This window comes from Heterodontus francisci, unplaced genomic scaffold, assembly GCF_036365525.1.
Source record: "Heterodontus francisci isolate sHetFra1 unplaced genomic scaffold, sHetFra1.hap1 HAP1_SCAFFOLD_49_2, whole genome shotgun sequence".
Lineage (NCBI taxonomy): Eukaryota > Metazoa > Chordata > Chondrichthyes > Heterodontiformes > Heterodontidae > Heterodontus > Heterodontus francisci.
This window is the reverse complement of record NW_027140919.1, coordinates 1,906,812-1,927,286: the sequence shown is the minus strand read 5'-3', so window position 1 is coordinate 1,927,286 and position 20,475 is coordinate 1,906,812. Positions and strand designations below refer to the sequence as shown.

Sequence of the window (20,475 nt, the reverse complement as noted above, 5' to 3'; positions counted from 1 at the left end):
GGAAATACATTGTATTTCTTTCTATCTTTTGCTGACTTTCTCCATTCAATGTGCTGCGGAATTAGTAAAATCTGACATTTAAAAGGGAGAGTGATTTGAAGTGTCTACATTCACTGAAGAGTTGAGCACATAATACATGAAACTTTGGAAGAGTTTACTTCTTGTAACAATGGATCAGGAAGTTTAATTGACATTCTAGGGCTGTGCATTCAAGCTATTTATTTGACTGTTAATCTTCCTTCATCCATTGGGCAGCAATTCCAACCCTTCAGATTCTGGCTGTGGGCATCCAATCACGAGCTGTCTAACCGGGTCTGTCTGTTATTTTGACAGGTGATACTTGTATAGGACCTTCTGCATCCAAAACAACGCTTCCAGTCATATTTCACCCATCCTACTCACTCCTGATTTATTATAAGTAATGGGCCTCTTAATAAAAAACACTTTTCGAACAACAAAGAACAAAGAACAGTAAATCACAGGAACAGGTCATTCAGCCCTGCAAGCCTGGGCCGATCTTGATGCCTGTCTAAATTACAACCTTCTGCACTTACGAGGACCATACTCCTCTATTCCCATCCTATTCATGTTTTTTCAAGATGATTCATAATAATATCGAGTTTTTATAGAAATAGCACTCTCTCTCTCTTATGAAGAAAGATTCTGTAGCTAGGACAGCATAGGCCTGGTATCTCTGCCAAGGACCGAACCAGAATAGGCTCTGAAACAAGACAGTCCGAAAGCGGATAAGATCAAGCTTTGTAACCTCACTAGACTAGCAGTAGTTTACAAATGATAAAAAGCACGAGATCAGGTCATAGAGTCATCGAGTTATACAGCACATAAACAGACCCTTTAGCCCATGGTGTCTGTGCCAACAATCAAGCAGCTATCTATGCTGATCTCATTTCCCAGCACTTGGCTCTTAGCCTTGTATGCTATGGTGTTTTGCGTGCTCATCTAAACACCTTAAAGGTTGTGAGGGTTCCTGCCTCTACCATCTGTTCAGGCAGTGTGTTCCAGACTCCAACCATCCTCTGGGGGAATATTTTTTTTCCTCAAATCCCCTCTAAACTTTCTGCCCCTAATGCTAAATCCATGCCCCCCGGTAACGGAACCCTCCGCTAATGGAAACCGTTTCTTCCCATCTATCCTATCAATGCCCTTCATAATTTTGTATCCCTCAGTCAGGACCCCCTCAGCCTTTTCTTCTCTGAAGAAAACAACCCTAGCCTATCCAGCCTCTCGACATAGCTGAAATATTCCAGCCCTTACAACATCCTGGTGAATCTCCTCTGCACCCTCTCCCGTGCAATCACATCCTTCCTATAGTGTGTTGCCTGGAACTGTAAACAGTACTCCAGCTGTGGCCTAACTAGCGTTTTATGCAGCTTGATCATAACCTTCCTGCTCATATATGCTATGCCTCGGCTAATAAAGGCAAGTATCCCATATGTCCTTCCGAACCACCTTATCTCCCTGTGCCTTCAGTGATTTAACAACAAGTCCACCAAGGTCCCTCAGACACTCTGAACTCCCTCGGGTCCTACCATCCATTGTATACCCCCTTGCCTTGTACGTCCTCCCAAAATGCATCATCTCACAGTACTCAGGATTAAATTCTATTTGCTACTATCCCACCCATCTTACCAGCCCATCTATTTCGTCCTGAAATATAAGGCGTTCCTCCTCACTGTTTATGACACCACCAATTTTTCTGTTATCTGAGAACTTACTGATCATACCTCCTATATTTACATCTAAATCATTGAGATACAGTGTATTAGCAAGGGTCCCAGCATCGATTCCAGTAGTACACCATTGGTCACTGGCTTCCACTCGCATTGGCAACTTTCGACCATCACCCTCTGCCTCCTGCCACTAAGCCAATTTTTGATCCACTTTACCAAATTGCCCTGGATCCCATGGTCTGTTACCTTCAAAAAGGAAGTAGTGAGAGCTCAGGGCCAAAATGTTCCCATAAAGTTGAAGGGTCGGACCAACAAGTCCAGGGATATAGTGGATGTCAAGGGATATAGAGATTCGGATAAGGAGGCTGATGGCAGATTCAGAGCGCTGAAAACGCTGGAGGCCCTAGAGGAGTATAGAACGTGTAGGGGATATTTACAAAATGAATTAGGAGAGCGAAGAGGGGACATGCAAAACACTGCCAAGCAAGATAATGGACACCCAAAGGCGTGTTTTAAGTATATTAAGGGAAATAGGAGGAGTAGGCCCGATTAGGGACCAAAGTGGCCATCTGTGTGTGGAGCCAGAGGACGTAGATTAGGTGTTAAAAGATTACTTTTCATCTGTGTTCCCCATGAAGAGGGACGATGTCGGTGAGAAGATCAGGGAGGGGGATTCTGATGTCCTTGAACAAATTAGCATTGAAAGGTAGGAAGTATTAGCTATTTTAGTGGGCTCAAACTGGATCAATCTCCAGACCCAGATGAGATGTGAACCGGCAGCTATGTGAGACAAGGGATGAGATAACAGGGGATTTGGCACACATTTTCAAATCCTATCTGGTCACAGGAGATGTACCAGAGGACTGAAGGACAGTGAATGTAGTACCATTATTCAAGAGGGGTAGCAGGGATATACCAGGTAATTGCTGGCCAGTGAATCTAACATCAGCAGTAGGGAAACTATTGGAAAAAATCCGGAGGAACAGGATTAATCTCTACATGGAGAGGCAGGCATTAATCAGGGATAGTCAGCATGGCTTTGTCAGAGGGAGATCGTTTCTAACAAACTTGATTGAACTTTTCCTCAGTGAACACGTTTCTCCCCAGTCTGCTGCAGGTGAACGTATGAGTATGTAGAAAAATAGACACATAGACATAAACAAAAATACGCACAACAGAACTACTCCACATTCACAATACCTGGCATTGTCTCTTTACTGTCACTATATCTGCGATTTGGATGTGTTCGCAGATAATTCACTGTTAAACGCTCGTGGGTTGCAACTAAACTTTAATCTCCCGACCCTCCATCTGACAGGTTCTGTCACTAGCGGCAAGGGTTCACCGGCTGGTTTGTACCAAGCAATTTATGAAGAGATTGGGAGTGTTCCACCTGGCAAGGATTCCTATCAGGTCCGGCGTTCAGGTCTGTGCTTTTAATTTCAAAACGAATTTTCATGCGACAAATGTCATTTCCACTTCAACATCGCATTTTAATGGTCACTTTACTGACTGAACACTGTCAGAAATCCGTTCACTATCCCCATGTGAAGGAGTCCTATCACAGTGCGAGTGTGCCTATATCTGTGTGTAAACTAAGATGAACAATGGGTTTGGGAAGATTACCACTCGTCGTTCCTGCTTAACTAACGTCATTTCTGTTTGTTTGTAATTTGGGCTGCAATTTATCTTTTGAAGTAGTCCAGGCCATGACCCAGGCCTAGAGCATTCCTGTGGGTCTCAGTTATTACATTTTACTCAACTGGATTCTGGTATCTGACCAGGATTCAGTTTCTTTGGGGATGATGAGACAGGGGTTCCAGTGCACAATACCATCCACCAATCCCACAATATATTCGTATGCAAAGTTTTTATTCCATTTAAACTAGACCATAAATAGTCACTGCTCTCAGGAGGAGACAGTCACATTGACTCAGATTTTATTTCTCTATGTGACTGGATTTCTGGGTCAGAAACACGTTCTCATCAGGAACTCCTGACCTGAACTTGGTGGTTTCTAGAAAATACTTATTCTAACAATTTGTATTCTGAAGTTTAACATGAAATCTGCAAATTCTGCACCTTGATACTGGGGCAGCAACACTGCCAAACCTATATAAGTTCTGTCCTGAGATATATTTGGAGGGCGATTTGACCATTGATATAAATTACTCAGGTGACAACAAAACACACAAAGATGATTTCCCTGGCTGATTAGATAAAGGAGAATCGTAAAAGATTCTGCAAGTATATTAAGAATAAAATGGTAACTCGGGAGAGAGTGGGTCCCCTTAAGGATCAATGTGGCAATTGATGTATGGAGCTACGGGAAATGGACAAGGTCTTAAATGAATACGTTTCGTCTGTGTTTGCCGTGCAGAAGGTCATGGAAGGTAGTGAGTTCAAGAGAGGAAACACAGATATCCTGAAGCGCATCAACATTAAAAAGGAGGAGGTTTCGGAGGTTTCAAAGCTCATTAAGGTGGTTAAATCTCCAGGGTGTGACCAGGTGTATCCTAGGATGCTATAGGAAGCAAGGCAGGATGTTGCTGGGGCCCTGGCAGAAATTTTAGTATCATCGTTAGCCACAGGTGAGGTACCAGAAGACTGGAGGATAGCTAATGTTGTGCATTTATTTAAGAACGGAAGCAGGAATAAGCCAGCGAACTGCAGGCTGGTGAGCCTTACATCAGTGGTGGGAAAGTTATTGGAAGGGATTCTGAGAGACAGGATTTATATGCATCTGGAAAGGCATGGTCTCATTCGGGCCAGTCAGAATGGCTTTGTGCGTGGGAAATCATGTCTCACGAATTTGATTGAGGTTTTTGAGGAGGTGACCAAGAGATTGACGAGGGCAGGGCGATGGACGTTGTCTGCATGAACTTTAGCAAGGCCTTTGACAAGGTCCTGCATGGTAGGTTGATCGGGAAGGTTCAAACACATGGGGTCGAGGGTGAGGTAGCCAATTGAATACAAAATTGGCTTGGTGATTGGAGGCAGAGGGTAGTGGCAGTGATTTGTTTATCAGATTGGAGGCTGGTGACCAGGGGTGTGTCGCAAGAATCGGTGCTGGACCCTCTGCTGTTCGTTATATATATTCATGACTTGGATGAGAATGTCCGGGGGAAGATTAGTAAGTTTGCAGATGACACAAAAATTGGTGGTATAGTGGACAGTGAAGAAGGTTGTCTAAGGTTACAGCAGGATATAGATCAACTGGAGAAGTGGGCAAGGAAAAGATTGGCAAATGGAAATTAATGCAGACAATTGCAAAGAGATGCATTTTGGGAAGTTAAACCAGGGCAGGCCATATATAGGTAATGGCAGTGCCCTGGGGAGTGTTGCTGAGCAGAGAGACCTTGGTGTGCATGTACATAGTTCCCTGAAAGTGGCAACACTGGTAGGCAGGCTGGTGAAGAAGGCGTATGGCATGCTTGCCTACATTAACTGAGGCATTGAGTACAAGAGTTGGGACGTAATTTTACAGTTGTACATATCATTGGTTTGTACTGTGTGCAGTTCTGTTCGCTGCACGACAGGAAAGATGTGATTAAGCTCTGGAGGGTGCAGAAAAGATTCAGAAGGATGTTACCTGGTTTGGAGGGCTTGAGGTATAAAGAGAGATTGGATAGGCTGGGTCTGCTTTCCCTGGAGCGAAGGAGGCTGAGACGGGGCATGACAGAGGTATATAAAATTATGAGAGGCATAGATAAGGTAGATAGCCAGAGTCTGTTTCCCATGTTAAGGGTGACAAAAACCCGAGGGCATCGATTTAAGGTGAGAGGGAGGAGGTTGAAAGGAGATAAAATGGGTAAATTTTTCACTCAAAGAATAGTGGCTTTCTGGAATGAACTGCCTGCGGAGGTGGTGGAGGATGTAACAGTAGCAACATTTAAGAGGCATCTGGACAGGCACTTGAATGAGCAAGGCATAAAGGGATATGGAATTAATGCAAGCAGGTGGGATTAGTATAGATCGGCATTATGGCCGGCATGGATGCGGTGGGCCAAAGGGCCTATTTCTGTGCTTTATGACTCTATGACTCTTCGAACAAATCCGTTATTAGCCTCCTTGCACTCTTTCCTGCCCCATTATCTGGGGTGGGGTTCGGTTTTGGAGCCACCATCGGCCGTTTGAGACTCTGAAAGGGAAAGAGACGGGGCAGGGAGGACAGGATCTAGATGTAGAAACTGTGCTGACCGACTATGTTTTACACTATTGTCTCTTCTCTGATGTCTGAAATCTAACCCACCAGCTGTACTGTGTATTGTTTTAACTGCTGTCTGTATGAGCCAACATTTATGCTCCATCCCTAGTTGCTCTTGAACCACTGCAGTCTTTGTGATGAATGTTCCACAATCGTGTCAGAAACAAATCCCAGGACATTGTCTCCAGATGATGACGGTATTATGTTATTTACTCGAACGTCACAATTAATCTCTCCAATAACCATCCATGTTTGTGTTTAACAGGTGCTGATTCCATTGAGTCCCTCAATCAGATTGAATATTACACCAGTCACAGTTTGGGTGACACGGATCCTGGATCAGAAATTCCTGAAGGGAACTCCTCCAGTATTCAGGGTGGGTGCAGTTTTACTTGTTGCCATCACGTTTTTTTAATCCATAACGCAATCTGCTATCTAAAATTAACAATGAAATATATCAGAACTTACTCGCTGTAAAATGATGCTGCTGAAGACATGGAGATTTGCTGACTGATTTTAGTTTTAAAAATTGAGAAATAATTTGGATTTCTCAAAATCATGTCGATTTAACCCAGTCGTATAACGGAATGAATCTTTCAGTTCATGATGTTTTCTGACACTGTTGTCTGGGCGGTGAAATGCGAAATTTGTGTGCATGTTGGATAGGTGATTCAATGGGACACATGTGACTTTAAAAGGGAGGCCAGAATTTTCTCACTCAGTGACCACAGACTGCAAGGGAAAATGCTGCTGGATCGCGGTGCAAAGGAAGCTCGACGTCTTTACACTGTTCGGTGATGTTCCCTGAGTCGGCAGAGCTGGTGGGTGGAGGCTGCAGTTTAAGGCTCTGGGCCGGTAACTGAGCCTCTTCAACAGGAATGCATGGCAATTTACCAAGCTATTAACAATTTAGTGAAGGTGCATCAAAAGGGCGGCACAGTGGCGCAGTGGTTAGCACCGCACCCTCACAGCTCCAGCAATCCGGGTTCAATTCTGGGTACTGTCTGTGTGGAGTTTGCTAGTTCTCCCTGTGTCTGCGTGGATTTCCTCCGGGTGCTCCGGTTTCTTCCCACAGCCAAAAGACTTGCAGGTTGATAGGCAGAAGGGCCTGTTTCAGTGCTGTATATCTAAATAAACAACAGTTTTCACAGATTCACCATCTGTAAGCAAGGGGAAGGTCAGTTTTGGCTGTGAAAAGCATTGTGGTACTGGAGAGCGATACTGACTCGCGATATTGGCAATCTGGAGGCTGACCAATCTTGGCGATCACAACAGAAGTATTCAGGATGAGCATCCACTCCGAATGGCAACATAGTTATACAAAGTAAAAAGAATGGAGACCTTGAGCAGTGAGTGCAGCAATTTACAATTGGTGTCAGCCACTCCTGTTTTGAGGTCTCTTTGAGAGTGACAAGAATCATGAGGCTGGAAGAGAGTGTGGATGAACAGGGCGCACAGTCGCACGCAAGCAGCTTCTTGAGTGAAGAAGATGCTACCCACCAGAGAGGGTTTACCATCAGAGGCTCTGATTCCTGCAAATGATAGAGCAGCAGTGTCACCGAAGATTGTGCCTCTCCAGGGAGGCGGTCACTGAGCTGTGCACTGTGATGGAGGAGGATCTGAACCAATGAGTGGGGGCATCCATCCTGCAATTACATTTTCATCTTTTGTGACATTTAAGACTGTGAGCTTAATGTTAGGCACTGCACTCACCTTGCCATACTACATCCGGGCATTGATCCTGTTCCTGCACTGAAGCCTCTTACATGGGACCACCTCACGTCTGCTCACCTCCATATCAGTCTCCTGCCAGGCCCTCTCTGCCTGCCTAGCCGGCCTCCTTCAGCCATCCCAATGGGAAATGCACTTCCCTCCTTGACCTTGCAGCCTGGAGGATCACTTCCAGGGTGGCATGAGAAAACCTGAGCGCCACACTTGATCTGAGTGCTGCCATCTAACAAACACACCAGTTGTCAGTCCTCCCATCCAATGTCCTACAGTGCTCCTGTCTTTCAATCGATTGCTGGATGCGTTTAGAATAGCATGGGCCTATAGAGACTCAACTACCGTGACACGACATGGTCCTACCATTCTCCAGCCTCTAATCTCACTACAGCTGAACATCACAGTCAAACCTGGCAGGCCCCGGTAGATTGACGTCTAATGATATCATTCTAAATATTCAGTTTTACCATGTGATTTTTGTGAAAATCATTATTTCCTCTCAGGTCTGCTTCAGGGTGATTATGATGATGTTCAGACTGGAGCCATTGACACTCAGGATGGTCACTTGTTGCTGGACAGTGGTCCTGATGATCTCTTCACACTGACAAGTGCCAGCGGTGATCTCTCCACTCTCGGTGAGTTAAACTCCCACAGTCACCAGCTCTCTGTCACTACTTTGACTTTCATTCCAATCGGTGTTTTCATAGACCGCTGGTTGATTTAAATTCATGTTGTGATGAAAGGAAATTTATCTAATTAATGCTTGACTTAATTTAAAAAATACTTCCTGATGTTATTCCTTTTGTAATATCTCTCTTATTAATACTCCCACTGGAAATCCTTCAAGTGCTCAATCTGAACACCCTGATTCAGGCTCAGAAGATCCACTTCATCTGCTATCATCCAGCGGGAAAATAACAACACGGTGAATGGAGCTGAAAAACATTCAAATACCAGTCCCCACCACCTCATTGACACTTATATAGATGACCCGAACTGAACTCGATTTCAGTTCCATCATTAATAAATAATCCTTCTCCCCACAGTATACAGCTCTCAGACCCGCACTGAACCAGCTTTACTGGTTCCCTCCAATCTTGAAGACAATGAGGATGTTCACTGTGATAGGTACACAATAGCAGACATTCCACCAACGATGGGCAGTGACTGTCTGGTTAAACATTTTATGTCTACATCAACCCAGTAAGAGCAATGCTGTATGATGTGTTCCATGTGTACAGTCCCGGCTGGTTCTGATAGTAATGTGATAATCAGTGGTGTTTTCAGCAGTCAGTGATTCTAAAGTATCAGAGAGAACATTCTGTGCACTTAATCTTGAAATAGGAGGCTTATAGAAACAAGAATATTCCTAGGAGATCAGATACTGTATTTGATGTGTCTGTTTGATGGTTTGCATTGTCGTAACCCTCTCAAGTCGTGTCTGCTGTCCTTTCAGCTAAAAGTCAGCCTCAAATCCTACAAATGATGTCTGAAGGTGGACCACAGACTGGTGGAAAATATTCTGTGTAAATATTCTGAGAGAATGGCATGAACTTTTCCCACAGTGTGAACATGCTGAATGTGCTTCACTTCACGATTTAAACATTACTTTATCTTCATCAATCACCAGATTACTTGGTGTTGAAATAACTAGATTTGGCTTTTCTCCACATTTTGTCTGAAAGTGTGTGTGTTCCGTTTAATTAAAATACAAAAGAGAATTGATTTCGGATCATTTCTCTGTCTGTACAAATACTGAGATATGTTACTCCGCATGTAATTACCAACATTGCCACAGAGATTAAAATCATTGCTTATTCAAAAAGAGTTTAGACGAAGTTCGTTCTGTAACCGCTTCTTATATTCATATCTTATTAAAGAAGGTTTAGAATACGTCAGGCCACAAATAAATGGTCTGTCTCTTTTATCTGCATTTATTGTAACTGTTTCCTGCACCGCGATATACTCGATGTGGACAAATTACTACAGTTTATAGTGTAAGTGTTGATGTGCAATGGAAATAACATAAAATTAAAATCATTTATTTCCTGTTTTAATTGGAATGTGTGCCTTTGTCAATATTAATTCCTATATTATGGTTCAAGTGCTAAATATGCACCAATTCCGAGAGACAATACAATGTGGTTTTACTGTGCTACACTCCCCTCGCGCATGGCGGGTCAGTCGGAGAATCTGATCAGAAATTAATGTGTTTTTGCACTTTAATGATTAATATTTCAGTTAGTCATCACTGGAGTGCAATTGTTACTCAGTCAGGGGAAGACTACACCGTGCACTACTCTCCAGCAGATTGTGAGTTTTCTGATTGGGAGGCTTACCGAAACACCCGTATCCACCAGCAGAGGGCAACATTACTGGAATTGAAAACATATAATGCTGGAAACACTTCACAGGTCAGGTACCATCTGTGGAGAGAGACAGAGAACTAGGTTTGCATGTTCATGCGATTTCTTCAGAAATAGAACATTGAACATAGAACATAGAACAGTGCAGCACGGTACAGGCCCTTCGGCCCACGATGTTGTGCCGAACCTTTAACCTACTCCAGAATCAAACTGCCTACATACCCTTCATACTACGATCATCCATGTACCTATCTAAGAGTCGCTTAAATGCCCTTAACGTATCTGATTCTACTATCACCGCTGGCTATGCATTCCACGCACCCATCATTCTCTGTGTAAGGAACCTACCTCTGAAATCTCCCCGAAACCTTCCTCCAATCACCTTAAAATTATGCCCCCTGGTGATTGCCCTTTCCGCCCTGGAAATAAGTCTCTGGCTATCCACTCTATCTATGCCTCTCATCATCTTGTAACACTCTATCAAGTCACCTCTCATCCTTCTTCGCTCCAATGAGAAAAACCCTAGCTCGCTCAACCTTTCTTCGTTAAACATGCCCTCCAGTCCAGGCAGCATCCTGCTAAATCTCCTCTGCACCCTGTCTAAAGCTTCCACATCCTTCCTATAATGAGGCGACCAGAACTGAACACAATATTCCAAGTGTGGTCTAACAAGGGCTTTATAGAGCATAACCTCGCAGCTCTTAAACTCAATCCCCCTGTTAATGAAAGTCAACACACCATACTCTTTCTTAACAACCCTATCAACTTGGGTGGCAACGTTGACTGATCTATGGACATGGACCCCAAGATCCCTCTGTTCCTCCACACTACCAAGAATCTTGTCTTTTAGCCCGTATTCTGCATTCAAATTCGACCTTCCAAAATGAATCACTTCACACTTTTTCAGGCTGAACTCCATCTGCACTTCTCAGCCCAACTCTGCATCCTGGTGAATGTCCCGTTGCAACCTACAACAGCCTTTTACACTATCCAAAACTCCAGTAATCTTCGTATCATCGGCAAACTTGCTAACCCAGCCTTCCACTTCCTCATCCAAGTCATTTATAAAAATCACAAAGAGCAGAGGTCCCAGAGCAAATCCCTGCGGAACACCAATGGTCACCGAGCTCCAGGCTGAATACTTTCCATCTTCTACCACCCTCTGTCTTCTATGGGCCAGCCAATTCTGTATCCAGACAGCCAACTTTCCCCGAATCCCATGCCTCCTTACTTTCTGAATGAGCCTACCACGGGGAGCCTTATCAAACGCCTTACTAAAATCCATATACACCACATCCACTGCTCTTCCTTCATCAACGTGTTTTGTCACATCTTCAAAGAATTCAATAAGGCTTGTGAGCAATGACCTGCCCCTCACAAAGCCAAGCTGACTGTCACTAATCTAACTATGCATTTCCAAATAATCATAAATCCTGTCTCTCGGAATCCTCTCCAATAATTTGCCCACTGCCGATGAAAGACGTTAAATATTTAATGATCGAGATTAACTACTTTTAACAAATACAGAACCAGGGAAAATGAGGCTTGGAGAGAGTAAAAGAGTTAAGTTTTATGTTAATATGGAAGCAGGTGCGATTAAATGAAACCTGTCCCCTTTACTCTCTCTGATCTATGTCCCTGTGATCTGCAACACTTAATTCCCTCAACCCTGACGCAGCACCATGGGTCAGAGTGCCATTCAAGTGAGGGCAGAAAAGAAATGTAATAGCAATAGAGAATCGCATAGTTTGGGGAATAGATACTGTTCTTTGCAGCAAAGACAGGGAGTCCGGAAGGCTGTGTTGCCTACCTGGTGCCAAGGTTAACGAGATCTCTTCTGGGCAAGAGAAGAACTTGAAGTGGGAGTGGAAGGTTCCAGTTGTCGTGGTCCACGTAGGTACCAATGACATAGGTAGGACTTGGAAAGAGGTTCTGCTGAGGGACGATAGCAGCTCGGGGCTAAATTAAAAAGCAGAACCACAAAGGTAATAATCTCGGCATTACGACCTCAGCAACGTGCAAATTGGCGTAGGGTAAATAAGATTGGGGAGGTAAATGCGTGGCTCAAAGATTGGTGTGGGAGAAATTGATTCCGATTCATGGGGCACTGGCATCAGTACTGAGGAAGGAGAGAGGTGTTCCTTTGGGACGACCCTCATTTGAACCAAGCTGGGACCAGTGACCTGCCGAATCGTATAACTAGGGTTGTAGATAGGACTTTGAACTAATTAGAGGGGGGAGGGTACAATTGAAGGGAAGTTTATAAAAAATCAAAAGGAAACGCGAGATCAGAGATGCAGGGTAGTGAAGAGGCGAACAGTAATCAAAGTGTGACAGGAAGGGGCAGAAAATATAAGCAGAATAATGCAGCAGAAATTAGAACCAAAATGAATAACAATGGTAAAAAGTCTAAGATAAGTTCTTTATCTGAATGGACGCAGCATTTATAACAAGATAGCTGATTTGACCGCACAAATAGAAATAAATGAATATGATTTGATAGCAACTACAGAGACAAGGTTGCAGAATGACCAAGACTGGGAACAGGAAACTCAATGCATCTGATATTCTGGATAAAAAAGGCAAAAAGGGAAAGGAGGTGAGATGGCTTTGTTCATAAATCAATGCGATGTGTTGGGCTGATTGATGCTTATTCGCACTACACAAGCTCCGCATGGCGATCACTATCCTGGGCTGGTAACCCATATTCACACTGTACCAGCTCGGCATAGTGATCAGTATCCTGGGCTGGTTGACCCATATACACACTGTACCAGCTCGGCATGGCGATCTGTAAACTGGGTTGGTTGACCTATTTCGGACTGAACTGGCTGGACATGGAAATCAGTATCCTAGGCTGGGTGTCCCATATACACACTGTACCAGCTCGGCATGGTGATTCGTGTCCTGGGCTGGTAACCCATATTCACACTGTACCAGCTCGGCATAGTGATCAGTATCCTGGGCTGGTTGACCCATATGCACACTGTACCAGCTCGGCATGGCAATCTGTAAACTGGGTTGGTTGACCTATTTCGGACTGAACTGGCTGGACATGGAAATCAGTATCCTGGGCTGGGTGTCCCATATACACACTGTACCAGCTCGGCATGGTGATTCGTGTCCTGGGCTGGGAGACCTATGTTCTCACTGTAGCAGTTCGGCATGGCGATCAGTATCCTGGGATTGTTGACCTATATTCACACTGTACCAGCTCGGCATGGTGATCAGTGCGCTCGGCTGGTTAACCCGTATTCACACTGTACCAGCTCAGCATGGCAATATATAAACTGGGTTGGTTGACCCATATTCGGACTGTACCAGCTCAGCATGGCGATCGGTATCCTGGGCTGGTTGACCCATGTTCACACTGTACCAGCTCGGCATGTTGTTCAGTATCCGGGGCTGTTTGACCCATATTCACAGTGTACCAGCTCGGCATAGTGATCAGTATCCGGGGCTGGCTGACCCATATTCACACTGTACCAGCTGATCATGGTGATCAGAATCCGGGGCTGGTTGACCCATATTCACACTGTACCAGATCGGCATGGTGATCAGTATCCGGGGCTGGTTGACCCATATTCACACTGTACCAGATCGGCATGGTGATCAGTATCCGGGGCTGGTTGACCCATATTCACACTGTACCAGCTCGGCATGGTGATCAGTATCCGGGGCTGGTTGACCCATATTCACACTATCCCAGCTCGGCATGCCAATCAACATCCTAGGCTGGTTGACCCATATTCACACTACCAGCTCGACATGGTGATCACCTCCGCTCGGTCCGTAAGCATGATGCCGAGCTACCGGTTTCTGGCCATTTCAACACACCACCCCCTGCTTTCATGCTCACATCTCTGTCCTCAGATGGCTGCAGTGTTCCAGCGAACATCAACACAAGCTCATGGAACAACATCTCATTTAGCGATTAAGCACACAACAGCCTGCGGGACTGAACATTGAGTTCAATCATTTCAGAGCATGACCACCACCCAGCCCCCCACCACACTTTTTGTGTTTAGATATTTTTTCTTATTTTTCTTTTTTCCTTCTTTATTTGGTTATTTATTTTAGATTTTTCAGTTTCTTTCCTGTGCTTACCTACTTTTTAATTTCTTTAATGTTGGTGCTTTTAGTACTTTCTGCTTTGCATTCAATTCTCACCCTCTCTGTCCTCATGCTTTGTCTTTCGTTAACATAGCGTTTGCCTTTGTTCCATGACAATATCGTCTGTTATTCTCTGACCCTGTCCTATCAACACCTTCTCCTTTGTTATCTCTTGCCCTACCCCCTCTTTACTTGCTTGAAACCTTTTACATTTCTAATATCTGCCAGTTCTGAAGAAGGGTCACTGACCTGAAACGTAAACTCTTCATTTCTCTCCACAGATGCTGTCAGACCTGCTGAGTATTTGCAGCATTTCATGTTATTATTTCAGATTTCCAGCATCTGCTTTATTTTGCTTTTATTTTAGTGTTTAATTCACTGCCACATCTCTTCCAGGAATGCCGACCTTGACGATGTTCTGCTCTTCTCTCCAAAGGGATTTTCGTTTGTCTCTTTTACCTTGTTCACCTTCATTGCTTTCTATTTCCGTCCTGCTGTTGATAAAGTGCCTGCCAAAACATGTTTCACAGCCACATCTCCTTCCTCAGTACCTGTCTCCGGCTCCGACTTCATCCACGTGGATTCCAACTGAGGTTTCATCCTTCGTTTTTTGAATCCATCAGCATCTCTGGGAAATACAACATTCCTCGGACAGCTGTCCTTGCCGCAACCTGACATCCACACTCAGTGCCGTGCACCATCACATGGACACAGTGGACCTCTCTCTCCAGAAGCTCCGCCTCACCTTATCTCACAGCTGTTTTACTCCACAGTTTCATTTCATCCTTCGTCTTACCCGATGCCTTAACAAAAATAACTTTATCTTCCTTCATGTGCTAAGGAACGCAAGTTACAGCAGCTGATGGGGACGAATGTCCCTGCAGATCCTCCTTTCCTTTCACTTCTCCTTGACCCCACTCCTTCTGATCTGAACCCTTGCCATGTATTCACTATACCCTGACCTTCCCGTCTCTGGCGCTGAACTTTCAGTACTCAGCAAAGGACTCAGTTTAATCACCTTACACCCCCACCGCAATGAATTCCATGCTTCACTTGACATTGAGCTCTTCTTCCATTGCCTTCACCTCCGTGCTCACTTCTTTGACCAGGAATCCTCCCCCCCCCCACCCCACCGAGCAGATCCATTCACCCGCCTTCAGCATGCTCCTTCTACCTAGACCCTTCCCTCTGGCCTCTTACCTGCTCTTTATATTTCATTGAAAACTGTCAGCGAGACATCGGCCATCTTAATTTCTCTGCCTCCCTCACTCATTCTAACCTGCCCCTGCACTGAATTTGCTGCTCTCCGTTCACTCAGGTCTCACCCCGACATTGCCACCAAACCTGCAGATAAAGGTGGAGCTGTTCTTGTCCAGTGGACCGACCTCTACCTTGCAGAGACTCAGCGCCAACTTCCAGACACTTCTTCCTATTTCCCCCGGACCATGACCCCACCACGGAACATTAAGCTACTATCCACAGGACTATCACTGACCTCATCTCCGCTGGAAATCCTCCCTCTACAGCCTCCAACATAGACATTTTAATATAGAATGTAAAACATGCCAGCAAATTGTTAAACAACATGCAGTCACCATGACACAGCATATAATCTGGTTAATTCTCAAATGGGCAAGACAACTAATATAGAGCATAAATTGTTCCAGTTACTTGTTAGATTAAATGCCATTACTAATACACAGGCTATAACATTCTGATTAATTGTTAAATTAGGCATGATAACTCATATAGAGTGTAAAATATTCCAGTTGGTTGTTAGATGAGATGCTATCACTAGCGGTGGAATGATACACCGCACCAAACAACATGAAAAAAGGAAAGAAGGTACCAGCCCTTCGCTTTGCAAGCTGGAACGTCAGAACTATGTGTCCTGGCCGTTCGGAAGACCTTACACATTTCAACGATTCTCGGAAGACCGCCATCATTAACAACGAGCTCAGTAGATTCAATGTGGACATTGCAGCACTTCAGGAGACTCGCCTCCCCGCGAGTGGCTCTCCAGCAGAGCAAGACTACACCTTCTTCTGGCAGGACAGGGATCCTGAAGAACCAAGACAGCATGGAGTGGGCTTCGCCATCAGAAACTCCTTGCTCAGCATGATAGAGCCTCCCTCAAATGGCTCGGAACGCATACTGTCCATCCGACTGCTCACCACCTCTGGTCCAGTACACCTACTCAGCATCTATGCTCCAACACTCTGTTCCTCACAAATGAAGCTAAAGACCAGTTCTATGAACAACTCCATAACATCATTAGCAGCATCCCCAACACCGAACACCTATTCCTGCTGGGGGACTTCAACGCCAGGGTTGGGGCCGACCATGACTCATGGCCCTCCTGCCTTGGGCGCTATGGCGTTGGAAGGATGAATGAGAACGGGCAGAGACTGCTTGAGTTGTGTACCTATCATAACCTCTGCATCACCAACTCGTTCTTTCACACTAAACCCTGTCACCAGGTTTCATGGAGGCACCCAAGATCGCGTCGTTGGCACCAGCTAGACCTCATTGTCACAAGGCGAGCCGCCTTAAACAGTGTTCAAATCACACGCAGCTTCCACAGTGCGGACTGCCACACCGACCACTCCCTGGTGTGCAGCAAGGTTAGACTCAGACCAAAGAAGTTGCATCATTCCAAGCAGAAGGGCCACCCGCGCATCAACACGAGCAGAATTTCTCACCCACAGCTGTTACAAAAATTTCTAAATTCACTTGTAACAGCCCTTCAAAAGACTCCCACAGGGGATGCTGAGACCAAGTGGGCCCACATCAGAGACGCCATCTATGAGTCAGCTTTGACCACCTACGGCAAAAGTGCGAATAGAAATGCAGCTTTGACCACCTACGGCAAAAGTGCGAATAGAAATGCAGACTGGTTTAAATCTCATAATGAAGAGCTGGAACCTGTCATAGCCGCTAAGCGCATTGCACTGTTGAACTACAAGAAAGCCCCCAGCGATTTAACATCCGCAGCACTGCACAAAGAACAGCTGGGCGTTGCGCAAACGACTACTGGCAACACCTATGCAGTCATATTCAGCGGGACTCAAACACCGGAAACATCAGAGGACTGTATGATGGCATGAAGAGAGCTCTTGGGCCAACCATCAAGAAGATAGCCCCCCTCAAATCTAAATCGGGGGACATAATCACTGACCAACGCAAACAGATGGACCGCTGGGTTGAGCACTACCTGGAACTGTACTCCAGAGAGAATGCTGTCACTGAGACTGCCCTCAATGCAGCCCAGCCTCTACCAGTCATGGATGAGCTGGACATACAGCCAACCAAATCGGAACTCAGTGATGCCATTGATTCCCTAGCCAGCGGAAAAGCCCCTGGGAAGGACAGCATTGCCCCTGAAATAATCAAGAGTGCCAAGCCTGCTCTACACTCAGCACTACATGAACTGCTATGCCTGTGCTGGAACGAGGGAGCAGTACCCCAAGACATGCGCGATGCCAACATCATCACCCTCTATAAAAACAAAGGTGACCGCGGTGACTGCAACAACTACCGTGGAATCTCCCTGCTCAGCATAGTGGGGAAAGTCTTTGCTCGAGTCGCTCTGAACAGGCTCCAGAAGCTGGACGCTCGCGTCTACCCTGAGGCACAGTGTGGCTTTCGTGCAGAGAGATCGACCATTGACATGCTGTTCTCCCTTCGTCAGATACAGGAGAAATGCCGTGAACAACAGATGCCCCTCTACATTGCTTTCATTGATCTCACCAAAGTCTTTGACCTCGTCAGCAGACGTGGTCTCTTCAGACTACTAGAAAAGATCGGATGTCCACCAAAGCTACGAAGTATCATCACCTCATTCCATGACAATATGAAAGGCACAATTCAACATGGTGGCTCCTCATCAGAGCCCTTTCCTAACCTGTGTGGTGTGAAACAGGGCTGTGTTCTCGCACCCACACTTTTTGGGATTTTCTTCTCCCTGCTGCTTTCACATGCGTTCAAATCCTCTGAAGAAGGAATTTTCCTCCACACAAGATCAGGGGGCAGGTTGTTCAACCTTGCCCGTCTAAGAGCGAAGTCCAAAGTACGGAAAGTCCTCATCAGAGAACTCCTATTTGCTGACGATGCTGCTTTAACATCTCACACTGAAGAGTGCCTGCAGAGTCTCATCGACAGGTTTGCGTCTGCCTGCAATGAATTTGGCCTAACCATCAACCTCAAGAAAACGAACATCATGGGACAGGACGTCAGAAATGCTCCATCCATCAATATTGGCGACCACGCTCTGGAACTAGTTCAAGAGTTCACCTACCTAGGCTCAACTATCACCAGTAACCTGTCTCTAGATGCAGAAATCAACAAGCGCATGGGTAAGGCTTCCACTGCTATGTCCAGACTGGCCAAGAGAGTGTGGGAAAATGGCGCACTGACACGGAACACAAAAGTCCGAGTGTATCAGGCCTGTGTCCTCAGTACCTTGCTCTACGGCAGCGAGGCCTGGACAACGTATGCCAGCCAAGAGCGACGTATCAATTCATTCCATCTTCGCTGCCTTCGGAGAATACTTGGCATCAGGTGGCAGGACTATATCTCCAACACAGAAGTCCTTGAAGCGGCCAACACCCCCAGCTTATACACACTACTGAGTCAGCGGCGCTTGAGATGGCTTGGCCATGTGAACCGCATGGAAGATGGCAGGATCCCCAAATACACATTGTACAGCGAACTCGCCACTGGTATCAGACCCACCGGCCGTCCATGTCTCCGCTATAAAGACGTCTGCAAACGCGACATGAAATCGTGTGACATTGATCACAAGTCGTGGGAGTCAGTTGCCAGCATTCGCCAGAGCTGGCGGGCAGCCATAAAGACAGGGCTAAATTGTGGCGAGTCGAAGAGACTTAGTAGTTGGCAGGAAAAAAGACAGAGGCGCAAGGGGAGAGCCAACTGTGCAACAGCCCCGACAACCAAATTTCTCTGCAGCACCTGTGGAAGAGCCTGTCACTCCAGAATTGGCCTTTATAGCCACTCCAGGCGCTGCTTCACAAACCACTGACCACCTCCAGGCGCGTATCCATTGTCTCTCGAGATAAGGAGGCCCAAAAGAAAAGAACTAATACACAGGATATAATATTCTGATTAATTGTTAAATTAGGCATTATAACTCATATTGAGTGTAAAATATTCCAGTTATTTGTTAGAATAGATGCCATCACTAATATACAGGATATAATATTCTGGTGAATTGTTAAATTGGCCAAGATAACTAATGGAGTGTAAAACCTTCCAGCTAGTTGTCAAATTCAATGTCATCCCAAATACACATGGGGTGATATTCTGGATCAGTGTTAAATAATGCATCCCTAAGACAGAGGGTGAAAATCCTTGTCATTTGTGAAATGAGGAAAGTTAACTGATATAGAGAATGAATTGTTCCAGTTCATTTTTAGATTGGACGCCATCCCGAATACACAGGGTGTAATATTGTGGTGAACTGTTAAATTAAGCATGATTAACAAATATAAAGTGTAAAATGTTCCAGTTAACTGTTAAATTAGATATCATCCCGAACACACAAGTTGTAATATTCTGCTTAATGGCTAAATTACACATAATGACGAGTGTAGAGTGCTTACAATTCTAATATATTGTCAAGTTTAATGTCATTCCTGATACATAGGGGATGATATTCTTGTTAATTGTTAAATTATACATGACAACTAATAGAATGTGTAAAACGTTGCAGTTAATTGTTAAATTTGATGTCATCCCTGAGACACAGTATAAAATATTCTGATTACTTTTTAAATTGGACAAGACAACTAATACAGAGTGTAAAACGTTCCAGTTAATTGTAAAATTGGATGTCATCAATAATACACAGAGAATAATATTCTGGTTAAGTGTTAAATTAGGCATCATATCTAATACAGACTGTAAAACGTTCCAGTTAATTGTTAAATTGGATGTCATTAATAATGCACTGGGGATAATATTCTGGTTAATTGTTCAATTTGGCATAATATCTAATGCAGAGTGTAAAATGTGCCAGTTAATTGTTAAATTAGATTTTTCTTCGGCCGATGAAGTCAAGCATGCCATACACCGTCTTCTCCATCCTGTCTACTTCTGTTGCCACTTTCAGGAAGCTATGTACTTGCACCCTAAGGTCTCTCTGCTCATGAACACTCCCCAGGGCCCTGCATTCACTGTATATGTCCTGTCCTGGTTTAACTTCTCAGAATGCATCATAGAGAGACGGAGAGATACGTGGAGAGAGACACAGAAAGAGATAAAGGGTGACACACAGACAGAGAGAGACGTGGACAGAGGCGTGGGGAGAGATAAAGAGGTAGAGAGAGACACGGAGTGCGAGAGAGAGGCAAAC

General features: G+C 44.9%; 1 long non-coding RNA gene across 1 annotated transcript; it reads left to right on the top strand.

Moving 5' to 3' along the window:
• The first annotated feature begins 8,172 nt into the window (after nt 1–8,172).
• On the top strand, nt 8,173–9,343 carry LOC137361394 (uncharacterized). Its single transcript, XR_010972188.1, has 3 exons — nt 8,173–8,258; nt 8,670–8,751; nt 9,080–9,343. It is a non-coding gene; the product is annotated as an uncharacterized lncRNA (long non-coding RNA).
• The last annotated feature ends 11,132 nt before the right edge of the window (nt 9,344–20,475 follow it).